Genomic DNA, 12,851 nt, shown 5'->3' on the forward strand with positions numbered 1-12,851 from the left:
GTATGGGTTATGGTACAGATGGTCAGAGGGAGTGAAGCTACAGAGCTTTATAGATGCAGATTGGGCAGGTAATCCATCAGATCGCAAGAGCACATACAGAGGAATTTTCAACCTTGGTTTAGAAGCAGTTTCTTAGTACAGCAAGAAGCAGAGGTTAGTTGCACTCATCTCAGCAGAGGCTGAATACATGGCTGCAAGTCAAGCAGCATGTGAGGCCATTTGGATGTGGAAAATTCTAGTTGGTTTGTTTGATCATAGGATGGATCCAACTGTGATCTATTGTGATAATCATAGTTTTATCAAACTCTCTGAGGATCCAGTATTTCATGATTGGTCCAAGCATATCGACATTCGATATCATCATCTCAGAGACTGTGTGGTGAGGAGGATCATGTTTCTGCAGTATATTGACGAAGGAGCAAGATGCTGACATTTTGACTAAGGCATTGTCAAAGTTTAAATTCGAGTTCCATAGAGACAGGATCGGGGTGGCAGATAATCCCTTTCTTATTGAGAGGGAGTGTTGAAAATAGCAACAAGAAATGCTAAAAATAGCATTTCTAAGGATAGCATTTCAAGATATATTATAATTATAATTTGTCCTTGAATTAAAATAGAGAAATAAAATTCGAATTTAGTCTCACCAGCAGTTTAAAAAATAATTAATTAATTCATCTTGAGTTAATTAGTTGGTGAAATTCAAACATGAAGTATATGAACAGTTATCCCTTTGATTGAGGAAGTTATCCCTTAATTAAGGAGATAAGGATGAGTTGTATTTGAGTTGTAATTAGTTAGCTCTATTAACTGAGTTAAGTCCAGTTAAATTAGTTTCAAACAATTTGAGGAACTAATTGTGAGTTTAGTCAGTTAATGCATGCATGCATGAAACTAGTGTGCTCCAGATAACTTAATATTCTCTCATAAATAACTCATGCATGTCAATTCAAACAAAGACCCAGTTGAGATTAAAGGTAGGGATAGTGTACTATCAGTTGCAAGAATTTTCCTATAAGAAAATCTCTTGAATGCAGAAGGATTTTCATTCCTTGAGGATTGCGCAGTTTTATAGTGTGTTGGAGCAGTGTGTGAGATTAGTGTCACACAAGGTTACAGCAGGAACACCCAAGGAAAAAAACACAAGGAAATAGGAGGCTTGGAGAACACAGGGAAAGGCATATGAGTTGTCTAGTCTATCTATAAGCAGCAGTGAGGGATTGTACTAAGATCTGGATAGCTGTGAGAGCTAAAGCTTTGTGTAATCCTGAAATATTTCCACTTGTATGATAATACAGATAGCAGGGTTTTTAACTGAGGATTTCCCCAGAGTATTCTTCTGTGTTTCATGTGTGACTGATTCTTCTTCTCTGTTATATGTGTTCTGTTTCATCTTGATCAAAATCGATTAAGCTTCCACAAGTTTGATAGTAGAAGTAGATAAACTATTTTTCTTTAGTTACATTTCATTATCAGGTGATCTACAGTAAGAATTTCTACATGGTGTTACAATCACATTATAATAAATAGGATTAGAATAGGGGGATGTTACACCACCCTTCTTATATCAACCTTAACTAACACAAGTGACCTTGATGGGGATGAGTGTCACCTTCTAGCATCATTGATATTGTGATTTACATATTCCCCGTGTACCGTGGGGATTTCCCACCCACAATCACTAAAACGTAAGAGCCCTAGAATATAGGCCATTAAGGTTACATTCACAATCAAAAAACTGGTGAGATATGTGTGATCAGAACCATACCTACAAGAAATATAACTAATCCCAAAACCTCCCAAAATATTTCTCAAGCCAATCCTTACACCTATCAAAAAGATCCTCTTCTAACATAAACATAGTGGACACCATTAGCTTGAGAGTGGGAATGTCACTCCATAGGTTCCTGTTGCAATCAAACACTTAACCCCTATGCAAGAGGAGATTTATGAAAATCAGCTGATTTGAAAATGGATTTACACTCTTTAGTATATCTAGTTTCATTTTTTTAGCCTTGAAGAGTTTCCTTTGCAAATCCCACTCCAAGGCTATACAATCCTAGGCTATTTTTGGTTTTCTATAACCAAAATGTCTAATTAAATTTATTATGCTTAATTTTAGTTTTTTGATTACTCATGGGTGTGGAGTGAAACTAAGATGGTGCATAAAAGACTTAATACCAATCCTAATGCAATATAAATGAACTGAAATTTCAATTTTTAATTTAATGAAAACTATCTAAGGGTAAAAAATTATTTTCTTTTTTCCAAGGGACAAATAAAACCTCACATTCACTCTCAATGATCACTTTGAAATTCACCAAATTCATAAATTAAAAGATCCTCTAAACAACTTATAACATAAAGATAAAAACTATTAAACAACTCCAAAGAAAGAGCACCAACAGGAACTCAAAAGCTCAAAAATAAGGATATTCAAAGAAAAATTATGAACTACAGCTCATCACACTTCGACAAACAACAAGCTCAAACTCAAAGAAATTTTCAATTCACATTTCAATGCAAGAAGACAAAAAACATAGACCTACAATGACGTATGTGGGAAAACAATTGAAATGCTAGACAAAGAAAACATGTCTTGAGAGGTCACAAATTTGGGATTTCTTCATGACAAAAACAAGACAACAGATCACAAAGACTTTCTAGACCTGTCACACGGAATCAGTCAAGAGTGCGGACACAACCGACCTTCCTAGAAGTCTAAGACATTCTAATGACAAACAAAACAAATTGGAGCTATCCTTCTCTAAACATGCATTATGATATGAGAAATCAAGTGTTTCGTTCTTACCTTTGTCCAAACGCTGTTGTAGAAGTCCAAGCTTTGTTGATCTGGACGAGCTCCTCCTTTTCTCCAAAACCTGCAATCACCAACAGTCAAACAATTAAATAGCACCTGATTATAACATGAAACAAAGCATATTCAACATATAGACCAAGGAGTACATGAAATAACCCATAAACAACAAGTTATTGAGAAGAATGGACCAATTTGCATTAAAGGTAATCAAAAGGAACCATTACAACCTGAGCCTTGGTGTTGTGCAAGCTCCTTCCAGGGTCCACAAGAGTCTTCCTCTACTTCGACAAAGCTCACCCACTTCCAAATAGAACAAGCAAAGATGGCAATCTCTCCTCACAAGCTTCTAAATGGGAGTCCTAATTCCTGCAGCATTTACCCTTAGAAATGTATAGCTTTCAACCTCTTCTCCTTCTGGCCCAATGCCTGTACTTATAGTGCTCAAGAGGAAGTTAATCAAGTCCACCATCAATGGGATAATCCCCTCTTTGGGTGGGATAGCTCCCTTATTGATGGGATAAGTTCCTCTTTGATAGGAGTGCATGAACCATCTGGAGGCGCCCAATACACGTTGAACAACCTTCTAGAATGCTCTAGAAATGACCACAAGTAACTTTTTAAAGATGAAACTTGTGCATTCTAACCTTTACAGGGGGACGCACCTGTCCCTTTACATACAGAGCGTCTTTGGACGCAGCTTTTGTGAACATTGGGAGCGTCCCCGCAGGTAAGATTGAGAGAACCTGCGTCCCCAGAGATAAATACATTTATACAAGACTTTCTCTCTTTTTTGAAGTTTGACATGGAGAGCAGAGGCATAAGACTTGCCTAAGAGGGTAGCATGACTGTTGATTGAGCCATACTAACTGTAAATAGTCATGGTGACATTTTTTAGTGTAACAGATTGCCCCCTAAAGTGCGAAGCCTGGAATAGATTAGGGTTTGTAATATCTAGGAAGGGTGAAGCGCTTTATCATTTCAAGGATTATCCCGTGGAGAGCCTGGTCAGAACCTGCAATTTTCAACACAAAATACATGTATAAGATTATATCATCACTGAGGTAGGAATTCCCATACTCAGATCAAAACTTTAACTAACAGACTAACTACTCTGATACAGGAATGATCTTGCAGTACATCACAATCATAGACTTTTGTAGACACAGTATGGACGCAGCCATCTGTTTATGATTAGTCTACTTAGATAATGAATACAAAACTCCTCGCAGCCTGGATGGTGGAAACTAGATCCAGGGTCTTCATTTCTACTTCCCGAATTGGTACGATTCTAGCCATGCGAATAAATGAGTTGATGTCGAACATGATAGAAACCACTTGATTACCAGTCGATGATGTAAACTGTTAACAAGCGTGAGAGAGACCACCAGTAATGTCAATGGTTCTCAAAGTACCCAGTACAATCCATGAGATGTGAATGAATGAGTTGATGTCGAACATTTCACGGAATCCTTTGATTGAAAGTCAATGATGTAAACTGACGTCAAAGGCGAGAACCCTGCCATTGATGCATGCAGACTCCAAGGTACTGACGATTTCTAAGTCATCTCTCTAGATAATGTGCTGATGTCGATAGAAAGCGACCCGTTGCAGGCAAGCCCGCAACACGAAATCATTGTTCAAGTTGAAGAAATGTTGCTGTAAGGACTGACTCAGGGATGGTCAAATGGATGACAAGTATTTTGCAGATGAAAGTTTTGCTTGCAGACCTCTTGAACACATAACGACACAATAGATGGCTTGGTGATAAACGACTCAAAGTTAATCCCCGAAACCCGGTTGAAGACTTTCAAAGTGGTTTGATCAACTGTGAGGTAAAGGATTTCCCAACCCAGGTGAATGAAAAGTGTCGTGTTCAAGAGTGGTAATAAAGTTTCTTCTGAGACAAAAGGTAACAAATAGGCTCATTCTTCTCTCTTTTCCCCCACCATTTCTGGCAAGTACCTCTTTATTTTTAACAAGCTTGAGGAGGATAACATATGCTTGATTATAAGCTCATCCTTCGGATGAGTCCAACCTAGTTTTGATTCGAACCCTAGGAAGGAGTGGTTCGTTCCTGTTTGTAATTGAACAGGTCCTTTACTGTGAAATGTTTAACGAGCCCAGTATAGGAGAAACTCGGTGTTTTTCAATTTTAGAGAGTCTGAAAAACTTAAGAAGACTCCAAGTTGAACTTTTTCGTAGATTTGTGTCCCTCAAGCCCGAAAAAGTATAAAATAATACCTGGGGGAACCGCTTGATCTTGCGACCAAGGAGTACTTTCATAATTAGTGCCACTGACCTGAAAAGTAAAAAGCGATCAAGGACACGTCATTTTATTTCCGTATCGAGTTTGAAACGACAAAAACCCGGCAATCTTTTCCTGATTTTACGGTCAGAAAAGAGCTATAAGGGGACCGTCTTTTAATTCCGTTTTAACGAGTGTAAAAGAAACGCTCGGCAATGTTTTCATTTTTTAGGAGTCAGAAAAGGGCTTAAAAGATGACTCTAAGGTGTCACTTTTTCGTAAGTTTTAACGAGTTCAAAAAAATGATAAAAATGTACTCATGGTTTTCACTTTTTCGTAAGTTTTAATGAGTTCGAAAAAATGATAAAAATGTACTCATATGGCTGACTTTCAATTTAATTTACGAGCAGGAAAAGACGGAAATAACTCGGCATTTTCATTTATTTTACGAGAATGAAAGATAGCAAAATAATCTCGGTATTTTCATGAGTTTAACGAGTCTTGAAAATAACTGAAATTGACTCGAGATAGGTTTCATTTTTACAAAAGCTTGAAACAGACAAAAACTATGCTTCAAAGTAGTTTCATTTTTACACAAGCTTGAAACAGAGAGAAAACTGTGCTTGATGCCCCCTAAGCATAATTGCTAGAGCGCATGCCCCCCAGCTTCATTTCATTCAACCAGTTGGATGAAATGAAGGTTGAGTTACGAGATCATTTGAAAGACTCGACCTAAAACTGTAAGGAAATTATACAAAACACTGAAATAACTAACCTAAACATACAACCTAACATCTGTGAGGTCTAGTCAAACTCTCGACTTAATTAGAGGAGGATTTGTTTCATTTTTTAACGAGCTTGACACAGGAAAAGAACTATGCTCGGATCCGGTTTCATGTTTATGCAAGCTTGAAACGAAAAACTATGCTTGTTATAAGTTCACATGCCCCCAGCATAATGACGCAAAATGAGGTACATGCCCCCCAAGCTTCATTGCATTCAATGAGGTGGATGGAATGAAGCTTTACTTTCCAGATCTTGGAAAGACTTGTGGGAGTTGTTTCATTTTTTAGTGAGGTTGACACAGGAAAAGAACTATCCTCAAAACCCTTGTTTCATTTTTTAAACGAGCTTGACACAAGATAAGGAACTATGCTCATAACTACTTTCTACAATCTACCTAACAAAAAACGTTACTTTAAAAACCTTGATTCATTTTTTAACGAGCTTGACACAAGACAAGGAACTGTGCTCTAAAATCCTTGATTCATTTTTTAATGAGCTTGACACAAGACAAGGAACTATGCTCATGACTACTCTCTACAATCTACCTACTTAACCTACCCTTGTTTCATTTTTTAATGAGCTTGACACAAGACAAGGAACTATGCTCAAAAAGTTCGCATGCCCCCAGTATAATGATGCAAAGCGAGGTGCATGCCCCCCAGGCTTCATTGCATTCAACCAGATGGATGGAATGAAGGTTTACTTTCAATATTTAACTTGAAAAAGGGAGTTGTTTCATTTTTAAGGAGGTTGACACAAGAAAAGAACTATCCTCATACCTGATTCATTTTTTAACGAGGTTGACTCAGTAACAGGAACTATCCTCAAACTTGATTCATTTTTTAACGAGGTTGACTCAGTAACAGGAACTATCCTCATAACCCTACTTTCTACAATCTAACTACATATCCTAAAATCTAGCTGATTCATTTTTTAATGAGGTTGACTCAGTAAAAGAACTATCCTCATGCTAGCCTGTTTCATTTTTTAACGAGGTTGATACAGGAAAAAACTATCCTCGTACACATTGATTCATTTTTTAACGAGGTTGACACAGTAAAAGGAACTTTCCTCGTTACAGCCTATTTCATTTTTTAACGAGGTTGATACAGGAAAAAACTATCCTCGTTACACACTGATTCATTTTTTAACGAGGTTGACACAGTAAAAGGAACTTTCCTCACACTCCTTGTTTCATTTTTTAACGAGGTTGATACAAGAAAAAACTATCCTCGTACACACTGATTCATTGTTTAATGAGGTTGACACAGTAAAAGGAACTTTCCTCACTACATCCAGTTTCATTTTTTAATGAGGTTGAGACGGGAACAAACTATCCTCGCTACATCCAGTTTCATTTTTTAACGAGGTTGAGACGGGAACAAACTATCCTCGCCACTCCTTGTTTCATTTTTTAATGAGCTTGGCACAAGACAAGGAACTATGTTCATGACTTCCAGATAGAACAAGCAAAGATGGCAATCTCTCCTCACAAGCTTCTAAATGGGAGTCCTAATTCCTACAGCATTTACCCTTAGAAATGTATAGCTTTCAACCTCTTCTCCTTCTGGCCCAATGCCTGTACTTATAGTGCTCAAGAGGAAGTTAATCAGGTCCACCATCAATGGGATAATCCCCTCTTTGGGTGGGATATCTCCCTTATTGATGGGATAAGTTCCTCTTTGATAGGAGTGCATGAACCATCTGGAGGCGCCCAATACACGTTGAACAACCTTCTAGAATGCTCTAGAAATGACCACAAGTAACTTTTTAAAGATGAAACTTGCGCATTCTAACCTTTACAGGGGGACGCACCTGTCCCTTTACATACAGAGCGTCTTTGGACGCAGCTTTTGTGAACATTGGGAGCGTCCCCGCAGGTAAGATTGAGAGAACCTGCGTCCCCAGAGATAAATACATTTATACAAGACTTTCTCTCTTTTTTGAAGTTTGACATGGAGAGCAGAGGCATAAGACTTGCCTAAGAGGGTAGCATGACTGTTGATTGAGCCATACTAACTGTAAATAGTCATGGTGACATTTTTTAGTGTAACAAGACCACCCAGACCAATTTTATAATTTCACAAAAAACAATAAAATCTTCAATCACTACCAAAATTAATTGTACCAAGCATGCAACCTTAACACAACAAACCAAAATTTAAAACAAGGGATGTCACGAATAAAGGGCCAATTAAACTAGATCTAGTGTACATCTAATCAATTATAGACATAAGATGAAATATCCATGGCACTTTTAGCATGGCTTGAAGGAAACTCTACCAAACAATAAATCTACAAGATGCAATATCTCCTAGAAAGAGGGATACTAGGGCACCGAATTGCTACAAGAATCATACCAAGTCACTCTATAAATGGTTAACAAGGAGAAAACAACACCCAAGGACAAGATTTAAAAGATAATCACACTCACATCTAATCAATCTAAAGGAAATTCAACTTCTCACAATCCTAGACAAGGTCAAAATGAATAGAGAAAGACATAGGAATAGGAAGAAATCAAAATTCAATACCAAGAAAAAAGAAATAAAAAACTAGGGATAGACTCTCCAGTGGAATCACTAGTTTTGTTACCTCTAGATATTATCAAAATGTAAGGAGTTACTCCTCCATATATATTTCCCTTATATCCATCAACTAGTGTGTGGAAAAATATATAGGAAATCTCACGAATTAGAGCGCATACATATTATTCAAATCATCAAGTAAGATAGAAGATACATACCTAAAACTTTTCTAGATCGGTGAAGTTTCCATACCCTATGGACATCTTTGGAGACCCTACTTCAACTCAAAGATCTTATTCCTATTTTCCTGATCCAATCCCCTACACACAAACAAAACTAAACAAGATGGTGTTTTTCCTTTGTAGAAGACAAGTCAACATGCACAAGCAATAATCATAACTACATATGTATACAGATACATGAAATATGTGGGAGCAAACTCACAAATTATTTCATTAATCAAAATAGCATAAATACACTATACTTCGACATATAAATGAACACCTCCTCGATCCTTAACATAACCCTTCCCTCAACTAACTGTAATATTGGGCTCACTTCACATGCAAAAGAAGTTCTAGTAGAATTCCACTAGCATAACTGAGTTATATTCTTTATATAGTGTTTTGCCTATTGAAAATATCTCTAGATATGGACTAGTTTCTGAGCTAAAGAGGATGTATCTAGACACTTAGGGCCATTGAGGGCCATTGAGGAAAATTTTATATCATTGTAAATTTATATATGTATAAAAGAGTGCTAGCGTCCACACCCTTAAGCGGTAAATTTTTATCCCTAGAAAACTCCATTTTATGCCTCAAACTACTTCTGAAAGGTTTCATACCCCAATTTTCTAAATTGGGACCCACAGGTAAAAATGGTCCTTGCATAGTGTGTTTGGTATCATGAGTCCCAAATCCACCTTCCTTGTAGGTGGTTACATCCTACAAGGAAATATATAAACAATGAATGATGTCATTTATTAAACATGGACTAAAAAAGCCTTGAATTAAGTGGAAACAATGCATAAATAAAAACTAAAACTAAACTAAACTAAATAACTTAAAACAAGCCAATGAAGCAAAACAACTCAATAAAGGCGGATGAAAAGGGTCATATTTATTTATTGTTGGTAGTGGAATGGTTACAAATGAATATCAAAGACACATGAAGATATTTTATTAAGAAATGGTGCTCAATATCTCTCAACAAGGATTTCCCCTTCTCAATCTCTTTTGAAAGTTCTTGCTCTCTCAAAGAAGAAACTCCTAGCCATAGTATGCTTGATTTCTTTGGAGCAATTCTGGCAGCATAACAATGCACAACTTATTCTTCTTTTTTCGCTCTCCATGCTCTTGCATTTGTAGAATATTTTAACACTTTCTCCCTCCATGGCCCATCTATGAGGTTGTTTTTATCATAAATGAGACAAGAGCTACCATCCCCCTAACATTAAGGCTTCTTAAGGCTCAAGGATCAAATGGTCAACCCATCATGTCAATTTTTTAAGTGTTTTCAAGCAAGTTCACCTCCTGAGATGCTAACTAGGCTTCTAGTGACCCTAGTGGTTATCGAAGAAAAAGTTGCAAGTGTGAAATTAAATGTCTTTGGAGCACCCATGCGGGTTGATTTTTTAAGTCAACTTTAGGAAAACCTTATGATTTTTTATTTTCATAATGTTTCCATCTCGAAATATGTCTTTTATACATGCTTCTCATTGACTCCGAGTGCCTTCTATTGTGTACAAATGAGTGTAATTTTTTTTTCATAATAACAGTTTCCCCTTGATGTGTGAAGTTATGAGCAAGAGCATAGCTAAAATATAGAATTTTTTTTGTTCTGATGACGAGTCTTACCAACTTCTTGAGAGAGATAAACTTATTGTGGTGGTGATTAGGGGAAATAACCATGACTAAGAAATGAAAGAAAACCATGCTCTGAAGGAATACTAATACAAAATTGTGTATACAAGGTGTTCATATCCCATGCTCATTATGATGATTGTGACTGAAATATCACAAACACATAGGAAAATATTAGCAGATTAGCACTTAAGTGGCTAATGTGATCTTACCTAAAGAAGATAATTTCTTTCGCCCTCAAGGGAATATTTTATAAATAGGTTGAATTGGGTGCCCCCATGCATTAGATACAAAGCATTGTTGAAAGAAGTGTGATCAAATACATTTGTCTTCAACTAAATGAGAGAATTGAAACATTCATAAAGTATGAAACACCCATGACGTGGAAAGTGATGTTGGTAAAAAACATTAGGGGTACCATTGAAATCAATGGGAAATGAGGGTAACTATTGTTCCACCCAAGATTGTCCCAAAATGGTGGGGAGAAACCAAGGTAATACTTTGATTCTAGAAGATGAGTGTTGATGTCAACAAAAAAGAAGGGTCAGCCACCCAAAAAATGGTTTCAAGGAATCTATTTGAAGTTCGGGTAGGTATTGTAATATGATGGGTTAAAGGCATAATAACAAAGGTTGATAGTATAGTAGGGATACAAAAAAATGCCCATGGTTGGAGCTATAATGCAAGTGGTGGAATTCAAAAAAATAATTTTGAGGGATACAACCCTCGAGTCAGGAGCACATCCAAGGGAAGTATATATATGTTTTGAATATCACAATGGAGGGCGTGAACAAATGTGATGAATGATGTGGTTATGAGATGGCTAAAAAGTGACCTCCAATAAAGGGAAACTAGGGTCTTCCACAAGGAAATTGACACAATATATGGGTGAGAAATGTTTTCCAAAAAAAAAAAATTGTGTACACTTGCCAAAATATTTCTAAAGTAGTTTTGGATGTACAAACACGAAGACAGGTTCCCCAAGAGTACAGTGGCCTACTTTATGATGTTCATGGGTATCTACAGAGTGTGGGGGGGTCATTGGATGGTCTCAGTGTGAGGTGTATGAAATGGAAATGATAACATAGATGGTCTACTACAATGTGGATGGATGGTAGGCCGTGTTGGACTTAGTGGTGCATTCATCATGAACTAAAAACAATGGTGGACAGGGAGGAGGGTCGTAAGCATGAAAGTGAGGAAGAGAGATGAGGCTTATCTTCAAATTGTGCAAATGAAAATGGCTCCTAGGCCTAAGAAAATGGTCATGGATACCAATATTGTTGGGGGAACTATAAAATGGGGTGATACATGTAGGTGGAACATACATTGACAAATGTGAACATTTATTGAGTGCGAGTGGAAGGTGACACTAAACCTGGCCAAGATGATGGACCTTATGGTTAATTTCAGAGAAATGATTTCAAGATATACAAATTTTCTAGGGAAAGGTATCATTCCAGTGAAGAATGATACCTTAACTAATGGTTGGTGCACCAAAAGACTGATTTTAGTGTGAAATTTTTCAATTACTTGCAACTTAAAATCCAATACCCAAAGTGAAAACATATTCATATAAAAACATGTAACCCAGAAATTTTGAATAAGATGTATCCAAAAATGTAGAAAGGAACACCTAGCGGGTACGATGAATGTGAAACGGGCCAAAAAATGAAAAAAAATTATGAATTGAAAGGAATGTACCATGAAGTAGATGATAGTGTCTTACTCCCAATGACATTGACAATTTGGTGAAAGGAGCTCATGATAAGCCATACAAGCCTCTAGAAAAATGGGAAAAAATGGTGTATATAAAGGTAGTGGGGCCCACATTTCCACCTTAATTGTACCTATAGACATGGGGCTACCCCCAGGTGATTCTTGGGGATCCACGGGTACGTGAGTATATGTTTTAATTTATCTGCATTTATATTTGTCATGTATGTACTTTTTATAGTGTACATCATATTGATACTTGATATTTTTTTTGTAGATATGGGTCCTCATGGGCAACCCTAGGGTAGATTGGCAGGGGTTGACTATGGGAGGAAGAGATAACCTCAAGAGCGGGTTGTTGTAGCTAGATAGTAGTGACTTTGGGAGGGGGTCGTAGAGGAGTGACCAGTGTAGAGGGAACATCTCAAGATAGGTGCTCCCCAAGAGGGTGGAAAGGTGGCAGGCCTTTAAGAGGAGATCGTGAGGCTGTAAGCCTATGCGTAGGTTGCCAAGTAGAGGAAGCTATATCTACGAAAAAGTTTAGTGACCTTTTGTTATGATTACTCAAGGCTGGTTGGGTGATGCTCGGGGAGGAATTCATCGAGAGGACAATGACGTCGGACAAGGAGTAGCATCTAGTTCTCCGTCGAGTAGTTGTTGCAATAGTTATGACATGCCTGATTTTGGTCCCAGGGTAGGGAGATACAAGAGGGCCTTAGGTAGGTAGTGTGAGGGGAATTGAGCCTCGAACTTAGATTTATGCATGATATACCAAGGGAAGTAACCATTATAAGGATTCTTCCCTCTTTTTTGAAGATGATTCATTCTTTTTGGCGATGGCTAGCTGATGTATATAAACATCATTTTTTGCTATATATGAGATATACCAATTTTTA

The sequence above is a fragment of the Pinus tabuliformis genome, chromosome 9 (genome assembly GCF_031772625.1).
Source record: "Pinus tabuliformis cultivar Carrire ecotype Pingquan chromosome 9, CPIR1, whole genome shotgun sequence".
NCBI classification, from domain to species: domain Eukaryota; kingdom Viridiplantae; phylum Streptophyta; class Pinopsida; order Pinales; family Pinaceae; genus Pinus; species Pinus tabuliformis.